The sequence below is a fragment of the Lissotriton vulgaris genome, chromosome 7 (genome assembly GCF_964263255.1).
Source record: "Lissotriton vulgaris chromosome 7, aLisVul1.2, whole genome shotgun sequence".
Classification (NCBI taxonomy): domain Eukaryota; kingdom Metazoa; phylum Chordata; class Amphibia; order Caudata; family Salamandridae; genus Lissotriton; species Lissotriton vulgaris.
The window spans coordinates 407,636,631-407,648,754 of NC_141695.1; the positions used below are offsets into that span (position 1 = coordinate 407,636,631).

At 50.2% G+C, this 12,124-nt stretch overlaps 1 protein-coding gene across 1 annotated transcript in view; it reads right to left on the reverse strand.

The window, feature by feature from the left end:
- LOC147701751 (uncharacterized) overlaps nucleotides 1–12,124 on the reverse strand; it is a 123,619-nt gene that overhangs the window by 95,974 nt on the left and 15,521 nt on the right. The window lies entirely within an intron of this gene.

The window sequence follows — 12,124 nt, forward strand, 5'->3', positions numbered from 1 at the left end:
ACCTGGTGTCACGTTATCCCAGGAAACCATCAGCAGTTTGAGGTGTCACAGTTCTAAATATCACTAGGTTATTCCCTGAGTAGGTATGAACAGTGTTATCATCTGAGGAGTCAGATGTTGTGTGGTGGTTGCAGTCTCGAAACGTGCTTGCCGCTGTCAACGCCTCCGTGCCCCCTTTCTGTGCTTGCTCCAGTGTGGGGTTCCCAGCCTGGGATTTGTTGATTGGTTTGTTGGGGTGTGATTGTCGGTTCCGAGTGTTTCTTGGGGTCCGGCGGATGCATTGCGAGGAGGACACATATTCTGTCAGAGGGAACATGATCTCTAGCCATTCTTCCGCTTCTTCTGGGGTATTTAAGAACTGTGTTTTTTGCTCATGAATGACCTTCAGTCAGGCCAGGAACAGTAGAGCATACTTAATGTCTAGGGCTCTGAGCTTCTTTTTGATCTCTTGATATAGGGATCGTCTGCGCTGCACTAGCATGGTGTAGTCTGGGTACAGTGACACCCATTGGTTCTCAGATTAAATTTGAGACCGTTCCCTGGCTTTCTGTAACCACATTTCCTGGTCTCTAAAGTTTAATATTCTGGCAATCATAGGGCGGCGTGGAGCCCCAGCTTTTGGTCTGCCAGTGGGGATTCTGTGTGCTCTCTCCACGCAGAAAAAATCAAATAAGCCCTCTGGGGCCACATACTTGCGAAACCATTGTTCCATGAACTTAGTAGCATTTGGCCCATCATAGAGTTCTGGCAGACCTATGACTTAGACATTGTTCCACCGAGTTCTCCGCTCAGCGTTGTCGACTCTGTCCTGGACCCCGAATACCTGGCGCTGCAATTGTGTTATTTGCGCTGCATGTTCTTTATGTAGCATCTCTGACAGGATGAGTTTGTTGTCTTTTACAGTGGTGGCCAGTTTAGCTTGATCTGCCTTCAGGAGGGTAAAACCAGTTGTTAGGGAACCAATAGATTTCCTTGACTCTCTCACCTCCTGAACAATTAGATCTAATTTATCCGGGGTTGCCTCCAGATTGGTGGGTGGGATACAGTTTGTTTGCTGGGTAGGGGTGTCTATTTCATCCAGCTGCTGTGCGCTGGTAGTGTTGGTCTCAGATACTTTTCCTTTGGGGCATACCCATTCTGTGGTGTGTCCTGGTGGGATGTATGACGTTACAACGCATATTTTCCAAATGCATACCATTACAAAAAACCTTTACAACGCAGGATCCATTACAACGCATGCCATTAAAAGGCATGACATTACAACGTAGCTGCTATTACAACGCATGCCATTACAAAGTAAGTATGGGTAAGTATTTTTTTTTAATTAATGGGAATGTAATAGTAGTGTAAGTATTGGGTAGTGTAGGGGTTAAAATTACTATTCTAACTCCAGGGGGCGTAATAGTAGGGTATGTGTTGGATAGTGTAGGGGTTTAAATTTCTATTCTTACTCCAAGGGGGCGTAATTGTAGGATAAGTGTTGGATGGTGTAGGGGTTAAAATTAAATTAAATACTTACCCATACTTACGTTGTAATGGCATGTGTTGTAATGATAACTGCGTTGTAATGGCATGCGTTGTAATGTATCCTGCGTTGTAAAAGTGTCGTTGTAATGGTAGTGAGTTGTTTTAGTTGCATTGTAAAGGATGTTTCCCGTCCTGGTGCATCGCTAGAGTGTGGTCTGCAATGCCTGCAGGGTAAGTACACTGGTTGATGCTTATTACTTCACTTCATGCAGTGCAGGCCATCCCCATGTGGATTCATGAGCACCGGAGCCTCATGTGGGCAAGTTCGGTCTTCCACAACTGGTGCTGTGTGGTTACCACTCCCGGTGTATGCCTGCAGTCCGCCTGTGTCCCAGCACCCCCTCTGGTCCCCCCCAGCAGGATCCAAGGGCCTTACCAAGGCATAGGGAGCCAAGGGCCTGCAAAGGTTTGAATATTTCACTGCAGCCGCTCCAGAAGGACGATGAAAGGTGAGGTGTCCTCCCCAGGCCCACAGCCGCACCAGGTGATCACGGCTGGCCCGTCATAGTTTTTGGGCCTAGAATGCGCAGTGACCCGCGCAACGCTTACGGCCAGCCCTCAATGGATTTGTGCACATCTCCAAGGGGGGGAGCCCACGCCCAGGCTGCACCAGTCCGACAGCTCTCGCACACCACCACTCAGCTTCATGTTCAGCAGGAGACCCAGCGATAGGGCCAGGAGCCCTAAATAGTGGAACAAAGCCACCAAGGGTAGTCGCAGGATACCAGATGTTGCTGATATTATAGGCAGCACCCTCCACTCCCGTCAGTGCTCAGCGGCCTCCTGCCCCCCGGCCCGTGCCCAACTCAGTGCACCAAAGCACCTCGGTTGCACGCCTTGCACTCACCACCAATATTTTGGATGGTCGCCTGTCAGGTGAGATGGGGGGCTCTTGCTGCTCCGTCGCAAACAGGGAGGGGGGAAGATCAGTATAGCCCAGCAGACCGCACCCAATCGCGGAGGCGCGGGACAGTCCGCCAAACACAGCCTTCGTTCACTCAGTCCCGGGCACACAACAGCCGGCAATCCGTTTTTGCAGGAGGGTAAATGGGGGTCGAAGCACTGCTGATTTATGTCTCTGTTGCTGCGGATTGTTACCGCCCCAGCCCGTTGCCAGTTTCCCGTCCTCTGGGTTTGGTGGCACATGCGGTCTCCTCCCGACATCCAGCCTCTACTCTTTGCTAGGTGGTTCGGGGGACACCAGACGGTGCAACAGCAGTCAATTTTATCTCAGGATACTCCGCAGGTCCACAGCCGATGTTACTGTCACTGATGGGACCCAGTTATATGGCATAAATTCAGGATTTGCTGGTCCGGGCGCGGAGCTTATTCACATTGCGTCCGCCATTTTTGGCGGTTAGCCGTGCCCCCCCCAGACGTGTTCCCGTCATATGTGCATTTCTTACATGCAGTCCTGTTAGAAATTGGGCTTCGGGATGGCTAGGGTATGGACCTAAGCCAGGCAGAACCCACCACTCTAGTCAGGGCAAGTGCGTTACACACCCAAGATAACCCCTGCTCACCCCCTTGGTAGCTGGGCAGAGCAGTCAGGCTTATCCCAAAGGCAATTTGTAAAATATGTGTGCCACACACAGACACTCTAGTGACACACCTTCGGCACACCACAAAAAGAGGCTCCTCTTATATAAAAATATCATGTGTATTATATCGAAAACACATAAGACCACAATCACATAAATCAATAATAACTTTGCCACTAGACAATTGTGATTACAGTACAGGTAGAGCAAATAGGTAAATACTTGTAAGTTGCACACATCATGAAAACATGGTGACAACATTAACACTGGGCATATCATATCCTCCAAATATCATCGCAAACACATAAGGTGCAGTGTCCCTACACACCTATTACACATTGCATGGTAACTAAGAATGGCCCCTAGGTCCTCCTCCCAAGTATGTACCTCCCCAGGTGCGGGGCAACCATACACTACTAACTACGCAGGGAGGCTCTGTTCTCCAGTAAAACAAGGGGTCAGCAGAGTCACACAAAATGTCCCCAATATTAAATTCACCTGGATTCCGGGCAGTACAAAGGATCCGGCTGACCTGCTGGGATAGAGGAAAATGCAGGACTGCTCTGGTCAATCCAGGAGTACCAGCCACTCACCAGGACCGATGGTGTTGCAGCATGTCCGCAGCCATTTGGGGCCACGCGGACTGCTGGATGCAATGCCCAAGTGGACGACCTCGCCTTCTGCCTCAGTGTTGGGCTAACCAGAGGCCTGAACACTACAGATCCTAGCAGGTACCTGAGGGAACCTTCCACAGCTGGTGTGATATGGAGCAAAGTCTCCATTGGTGCCGCTATCCTCTCTCCGGCCTTCCTAAGAGAAGAGAGACCCCAATTTGGAGTTCCTGCAGGCTGTCTACTGAAACAGCCCCTTTTCAGGCAGGAGGTGAGAGATTAGAGCATGCAAGGCTCTGGTTCCCCCAGCAGTGGGGCCCCACGGCACTCTTGCATCAGCGTTACTCCAGCAATGCTGAGGAACATCCGGCTGTGGTTCCTCACTGCCGCTGCACCATGATGCTTGTCAGCTCAGGGCCGCATAGTAGTGCCCCGGCTGCAAAATAGATGCGGGAACACAACAGGGAGAGCGATTCTTCCAATTTAGCTCTCCCACAGAAATAAGGGGCAGCGCTCTGCACACAGCTTTTCAGCTCTTCCACCAGGCAGGCTACTTTTAGACCCAACAAGGATCTTTTCTGAAGTCTTTTGTATCCCTGAGACTTCCAACAGGAGGCCAGCACACACAAGCCCTTGGAGATTCTTCACAAGCAGGATAACACAGCAGGGCAAATAGAGTCAGTGTTGGAAATTGCCCTTTTTGCAGGGTTATCCCCAGACTTTTTGCTTATTCCTCCCTTATTTTTCTTGACCTGTGGTTGTTGGCAATAGGACTCTGGGCACTTTACCACTGCTGACCAGTGCTAAAGTGCACATGCTCTCTGTGTAAATTGTAATTGTGATTGGTTATTCATGATTTGGCATATTTGTCTTACCAGCAGGGCCGACTCTAGGCTCATGGGGCCCTGGGCAGGGAGCGTAGGTAGGGGCCCACGGAAGAGGGGGTCTGGGCGGGGCGGAGCGCGGAGGCCAGTGAAGAGGGGGGGTCAGGGTGTTTAGAAGTGGAACAGAGCCGGGGGCCGCCAAATCCCTGCCAGGGGCCACCACGCAAATATGTATCCATCCTCTGAGGATTATTATATTAAGGATATATATTGGCATGGTGGCCCCTGGGGTTTGGTGGCCCTGTGCAGGTGCACAGCTTGCACATGCCTAAGGCCGCCTCTGTTACCAGGAAGTCCCTAGTAAAGTGCACTAAATGTGCCAGGGCTGGTGATTTAAGTGCTACTAGTGGGCCTGCAGCACTGATTGTGCCACCCACATGAGTAGCCCTAAAATGGTGTCTCAGGCCTGCCACTGCAGTGCCTGTGTGCAGTCTGTGAACTGCCATGTCAACCTGGCCAGTGTCCCACTGACCAGTCCTAACCCTTCCCTTTCTGTGCACATTGGTCACCCCTATGGAAGGCCCAAGGTACCCCCTTGGGCAGGGAGCAGTGTATGTGAAAGGTAGAGCATGTACTAGTGCAGGTAACATGCTCTGGTAGTGAATGACAGCCATTTTCGTTTTTCACTAGTGTAAGGCTACCTTGCCTATAGGCTATCCTGAGGAATGCTGGCTACAGTGTCTACCAGCATATCTTCTAAGTATGGGCGAATTTTGCGAATTCGCGATCTGCGAATTTGCAGATTTGCAAATTCGAAATCCGCAAAATTCGCGGGTTCGTGCGAATTTGTGGATTTTTAATTTTTGCGTGTTCACGGGTGTTCGCGGGGAGCTTTGCGTGTTCGCCGGGCGCTTTGCGTGTTCGCATTTTTTTTAATGCCCTTCTGCCCTCTGTACCACTTGTTTTTGTGCCTTTCTGCCCTCTGCCCCACTCTTGTTTGTGCCCTTTTGCCCTCTGCCCCACTGGGTTCTGTGCCCTTCTGCCCTCTGCCCAACTCATGCCCTCTGTCCCACTTTGTGCCCTTCTGCCCTCAGCCATGAGTCAGCTTCAACAGGAAGCAGGTGCTCGAGTTGAAGGTCAAATTCAGTTACACAGTCATTAATCACCCCAAGTTTGGGGTGATTAATGATTGTGTAACTGAATTTGAGCTTCAACTCTAGCACCTGCTTTACTTTATCTATTAGTGCTTCTTGTTGAAGCAGACTTTTGTAAATATTTTAGAGGCTCTGGCAGCTTGCGGGCGCCATTCTAAAATATTTACAAAAAGTCAGCTTGAACTTTTGACTCAATCCGTTCCGCGTACGGATTTAGCGGGAAATTCGCGAATCTCGCGGATTGCGAATTTACCGAAAATCCGCAAAATCCGCGAGCGGAACGGATTTTCCGCCCATGCTTAATATCTTCCCATAGGATCAAGGTAGGACATAAAAGTCTGTTATCCATGAATTCAGAATTTAATAACACATTTTTTAGGAAGGATGTTTTTTAAATCCTGTGTTTGAAAGCGGCACTTTTAGAAAGTGGCTGCTTTCTTTTCTGACCTTTCTGTGTGCCGTTGGCTGTTTGTGAATTGACTGTCTGGTTTGTGAGTGACAGGGCTGGGGGATTTCAGGGGACAGAATGAGTCCGCCCAGTAGTGAATAGAGAGATCTGCATCTAGATGGGAGGGAAGAGTTGCACCTGGGACCTGAATAGGATTGTGCCTGCCCCCCACAGTGCTGGCTCCACCCCTATGGTGCGTCTGATGTCTCTGCCCTGCATTGTGAAAGGAGGGAAGGAATCATGTCAACAAAGTGCTCCAGGGCTGTGCTTTCCCTCCACAATGCTGGCTCCAGCTTCTGTGGGGTGTCTGATGTTTCTGCTCCGCACTGTGAAAGGAAAGAAGGAGTCATGTAAACAGAGTGCTCCAGAACTGGTTTGGACAGGGCTCAGAGCCCTCCTGCACAAAGGGAACAAAGACTTTTTGGGGTATAAGTACAGGACCCCAGACCACTGAACTTTAGATCATCCTGGAATCAAGAAGGAACCTCTGCCAAGGAGAAAGCTGTAAGACTGAAGAAGGAAGACGGTCCTGCTGTTGCTTTGCTGGACTGACCTGCAGTTGCTTTGCTGCCAAGGCGAGGGGAAGGACTTTGCTTTGTGCTGTGTCCCCCTGCTTTAAGGAATCTCCAAGGGCCTGAAGAAGAGCTGGCTCCCTGTTAAGAAGTCCCAGGAATAAAAGGACTTCACCCCCAGCTTCCCTGAACTCTGCTGAGAGAGCTCTGTCCTTCCTGGAGTGCTTGGGCCATTTGTGGTGCCTCTGGAAGTTTTACCTGTGTTGGGAAGCTGGAAACCAATATTTTAAGAACTTTCTGCAAAGTTTAACACATCACTCCCTGTCAGTGCGAGGAAATTCCCGCCGCTGCAAAGGCCGAGATCGTCGCAGAGCCTGTTGCCGCTGTCAGAGTCATTGCATCCTTTGCTTGCGGGACACACCAGTCCGGTGTGGGAAGATTACCGTCGCTGCGAGTATCGTTGCAGAACCTGTCGCCACTGGGTGAGATCGTCGCACCGCTTGCTTGCGGACCGCATCACGTAGCTGCGAAAGTCGTCGCAGAGCCATCGCATTGAGGGGCCGCAAGAGGAGAAGATCACCGGTGAGCCGCGCATCATCACCGCACCGGAGATTGTCGCCGCCCCGAAGATCGTCGCATCGTACCTTTTGCGAGCCGCTTCCAGCGAAACCTGTGCACCGGAATCCACGCAAGGTATTGCATCCACCCCCATACAGACCGGAGTCACGGCAACACGCCCGCTACGTCCAGCGGGGTTGTCGCATTGCCTCCCCACGGTCTCAGGAGTGACGCATAGCTTGCTTTTCAATGCTACAGCTTTCACTTGGAACTTTTGTCGCATCTAAAGGTACTGTTGGCTAAAACGTGACGCAACTGTGGATTACTTTAACACAACCTTAAGAACTCATTTGAAACCATATTCTTGAACTGTGTATGTTGGATTTTTGTCGTTTTGGTCTTGTGTAGTTTAGATTAAAAAGACCTTTATTTTTCTAAACTATTGTGGGGTCAGTTTGTGGTGTTTTCACTGTGTTACTGTGAGTGTTGGTACAAATACTTAGCACATTGCCTTTGATAAGCCTGACTTTTCATGCCAAGCTACCAAGCGGGTGAGCAGGGGTTATCTAAAGAATGTATCCTTCTTACTCTGACTAGAAGCAAGGGTCTCTATTTGGACAGTGGTACCTACCTCTGCCAACTAGAGACCCCCAGTTCTAACATTGTTGGTCAGCGGTGGGATCTTGAATTTGTATTTATACTAGACCCACAGTGACTGGTGTACATCACTAGTGAGTGCAGACCACTACGCCACGGCATACTACAGTTGAGTTTTTTTTGTTTTGGTTCTATTTGATCGTAACCCTGAAAGAATACAAGCCTCATGTCTCTGAATGGTAAACCAGCAAGTGAGGTTGCAGTACTGGAGTTTGATATTGAAATGTTAAGTGATTACAAAGTAGGTCAACTCAAGCAGTACTGCAGGAGCTTTGGATGCCCCATGAAGCGCCGCTCCAAGGAGGAGCTACAGAAGGCCTTAAGGGCCGGGTGGGAGACCAAAGAGGCTGGGGAGACAGATGGTTCAGAAGTGGAGGAGGAGACAGAAAGGGATGGTTTCAGGTCATAGGATCTGCCTGTGTCCAGAGCAGCCTCCAGGGCTGGCAGCAACCATTCAGCTGAAAGTTTTTCCCCAGAGGAGTTGGAGGAAAACCAAAGGGCTGGAATCATTAGTTAGAAATGTTGAGGCTTGAATTAAAGCTGAAGCAAATGAAGAAAGAGAGAGAAAGAGCATCGGAGGAGAGAGAAAGGGAAGCGGAGGAGAGCAAAAATGCCTGTGCCCTGGAGGAATTGAAATTTACCTTGGCCTGGAGTCCAGGTCAGATGGTGGCAGCAACATTATAGTTTCCAGTGCTGAGAGAAAGGTACAAACACCCAGAGATGTGGCGCCTGATTTGAGGGAGGGGGTTGACATACACCAGGGGGTTCAGGTTTATGATGTAGTTCCAGTGGTGTGCGGTGTCCCTGAAGTAGGTTGGGGGACTGACACAGGGGACCATATTCCTAGTGATGGGAAGGACACTCTACTGACTCCAGATGAGAGGTACAGGGAGAGGGGTACCCCCATGGTAGAAATCTTGGTGTGTGAGTGTGAAGACCGTCCAGAAGAGTGTGGGCTGTGTGACGGAGACAGTAGTACAGTGTCTTGCCAATCTCTGCAGAGTGGTGTGGGCTACTTGTGTGAGGCACTGGAGTGTGAGGCAAAGGGTAGTTTGGTTAACAACTGTGTGGGGCTGGGTGATTCATTTGTTGGAGAGCATATTTTAAGTCCCTGTTTTCCAGAGCTTTGCCAACACCCGGTGGAGTGTGAGTTCTCTGATCCCTGTGAGCTTGCGCAGGAGGCAGATCTCTTGGTGGAGTCCAGAGAGTCTGAAGAGGCATTGGGGAGACCTGTGAGGGGGAAGAGGTTCAGTGTAGCCCAGTTAGGTCCCAGTGTAGCTGGAAGGGTGTAGGGGCTCACATCCTGTCTCAGTGGAGAGGGAGTGAGGGTGGGACTGCGGGTCCCAAGGTGCCCGAAACCCAGTCTCAGGGCCTGGAGGGTTCCTTAAGGGAACACCAGGTTGGGGGCCTAAGGAGTGCTAGTAGGCCACTTGAGGAGGATCTCCTAGTGTCTGGTGAATGGGGAGTGCCTGTAATTGGGCCTCCATCAGTTCTGGTGTCTGGCAGTGCCACTCCAGTTGGGAGGGTGCAGAAGTCCAGACTTAGGGGTGAGAGGGGGAAGGAGTCCCCAGTGGGAGAACCAGTGAGTCAGGGGCCAGCCAGAAGGGCTGAGTCACCAGTAAGTGACCATGGTGACCTCACTTCTGTCCTGGGGGATCTTCCCGCACTGCCATATGGACAGGGGTCGGGAGATCTGCACCAGGCAGACTGTCACATGACACCTGAGTTGTGTATCACCTTCAGGGGGGCGTATGTGCTCCTAATGAAGTCCTGGCATGCCGGGCAAGTGCACAACTGCAGGTACTGGTCCCTGGGTTGGGAGGCCAGATTCAGGATCTGCCTGACCTGGAAGGAAGGATATCTGTAAACAGTGTCCTGACCAGTTTGGCTTCCAGGGGTACCCCTCCAGCAGGGAGGGTGCAGCGCTCTGGAAGAGGGTACAGAGCGAGGGAGTCCTTGCCTCTGACCCCGGTACAACCTGAAGGTTTAGACCCTAGCTTGGGAGACCAGTTGCTGGAGAGAGGTCCTGAACTGGTGGGAGAGTTGTGTTCTGAGGGTGACTCTCCTTGGAGGAGAGGGCAGGACCCCAGAGGGAGAGGTAGGGGGAGGAGAACCTCGCCCACGACCTCTGGTCAGTCTGATGGTACCGGCCCTGGGCTGGTGGGCCAGTGTCAGGATGCCCTACCTGACTTGGCAAGAGGAAGATTGGAGGAAAGGTGCCAGGGGCTACTGCCCCCCCCCCCTCTCTAACGCCACAGAAGTTAGAGAGGCCTGACAGGCATGCGGCCTGGCTCTCATCACTAACAGCTGTCAGTGGCCCTTATGGCTGGTTGTCCCGGTGGAGAGGGTTGCCCCTGAAAGGGGGGCAGGAGCACACCCTAGGGGTGGACTGGGCAACACCGTTGTGTTGGCCAGGTGGGTACTGTATGTTTCCCCATAAGTCCTGGTGTGCCAGGCAAATGCTCAAATGCGGGAATGGTCCCTGGGTGGGGAAGCCAGGTTCAGGTGTTGCTTGACCTGGAGGCTTTGGAGCCTAGGCTTGAGGGCCAGGTCTGGGGTGTCCCCCTGACCTTGAATCCCAGTTGCAGGATAGAACCTGGTGGGTAAATGGTTCAGGACACCTGCCACAGGTGTCCTGACTATTCTAGAAGGGGGTACCGCTCCAGGCAGAGGTTACAGAGCCCCAAGGAAGAGGAGGACCAGGTGTGGGGAAGTCCACCCCAGACTCCTGTCCGGCCGATAGATACCGGTCCGGGACTGGTGAGTCGGTGCCAGGATGTCAGGTCTGACCTGACAGGATGGAGAGTGGACAAAGGGTGCAGAGTACCTGGGCCTACTGCCCCCCACCCTTGGACGCCACAAGCGTTTGAGAGCCCTGAGAGGCATAAGGCCTGGGTTTCATCCCTGACCACTGTTGGTGGCCACTGTTGCTTGCTGTCTGTCTGTTGGAACACACCTGTGAGAAAGTTAAGTTTGGGTGCTGCACAGATGGTGTTCACAGATGAGGAGAAGGGTTCCACATGGGTTGGCGTGCTGGACCCTGAGAGTATGGGTAGAGTGATCCAACTGGTTTCAGGACGGCGTAGAACAGGAATAGTGCCCTGCTGTTTGGGCCAGTTTCCGTGTTCGATCGCCTTAAACAGGGAATGCCATTGAGGTATCGTTTGGTCTACCCTGGCTTTAGGCTCAAAGTGGGTTGTGTTGGAAATGGCCCTCTTTGCACGGTTATCCCCAAACTTTTTTGCTTCTTCCTCCCTTGTTTTTCCTGACCTGTGGTTGTTGGCACTTGGACTCTGGGCACTTTACCTCTGCTGACCAGTGCTAAAGTGCATATGCTCTCTGTGTAAATTGTAATAGTGATTGGTTATCCATGATTGACATATTTACCAGGAAGTCCCTAGTAAAGTGCACTAAGTGTGCCAGGGCTGGTGATTTCAATGCTACTAGTGGGCCTGCTTCAAAAGACAGTGGTCCCAAACATTAACAAGAATAAGACAATCAGAATGAATATAGACCAAAATTGAAATCTATATATTTTGCTGTTCAAGCTGACAGAATTTAATAGTATAAATATTTATATATATGACAAAAGATGTAAAACAATTACCAAGCGGGACACAGTCTGTGTCCTGCTATCACATATGTGAAAACATATGACATACATATAAGGCAAAAAGGAAGGGCACTCTGTAAATACTTCAATTTTGTGACAAACGATGGTAAAAATACACTTTGCGTGATCTTTTCAATACAATATATAAATCATCAAGCGTATATTGTCGACGACGTTTCGATCCCTGTTAGTATGGGATCATCATCAGGACTTATAAATGCATGCCTTAAATAATAATTGCCCAACAAATAAAAACAGACCAAAATTACATTTACATACACATAACATTCAGAATGAAAAAGGGGAAAAAAGGGTTGGGAAAAAAAGACAAAATGACATATATTAGAAATAATAATATTAATTTTACATTTAGAGATGTCTGACTTAGCTCCAAAAAGAAGTTGGAGCAACCACACAACCCAAATAGATAAAAACAAATAGCATCAAAATGCCGTGAGACCTTGTAGTTTCAAAGTTAGTGCCACACTTAAAAAAGACGCTAGAGAATTTATTCAGCGTGCTAAGAAGAAGTTAACACCATATAACCGAGAGTTTAAAGAGCAGAACACCGTGAAGGAAGAATCCGTGTGAGAAGTACTAAGCTGAGATGGCCGTCATTGCCCTAATAGTGCAGTATAGTTGGATCACAAAATACGAGGAACACACCTCGATGTCAAGC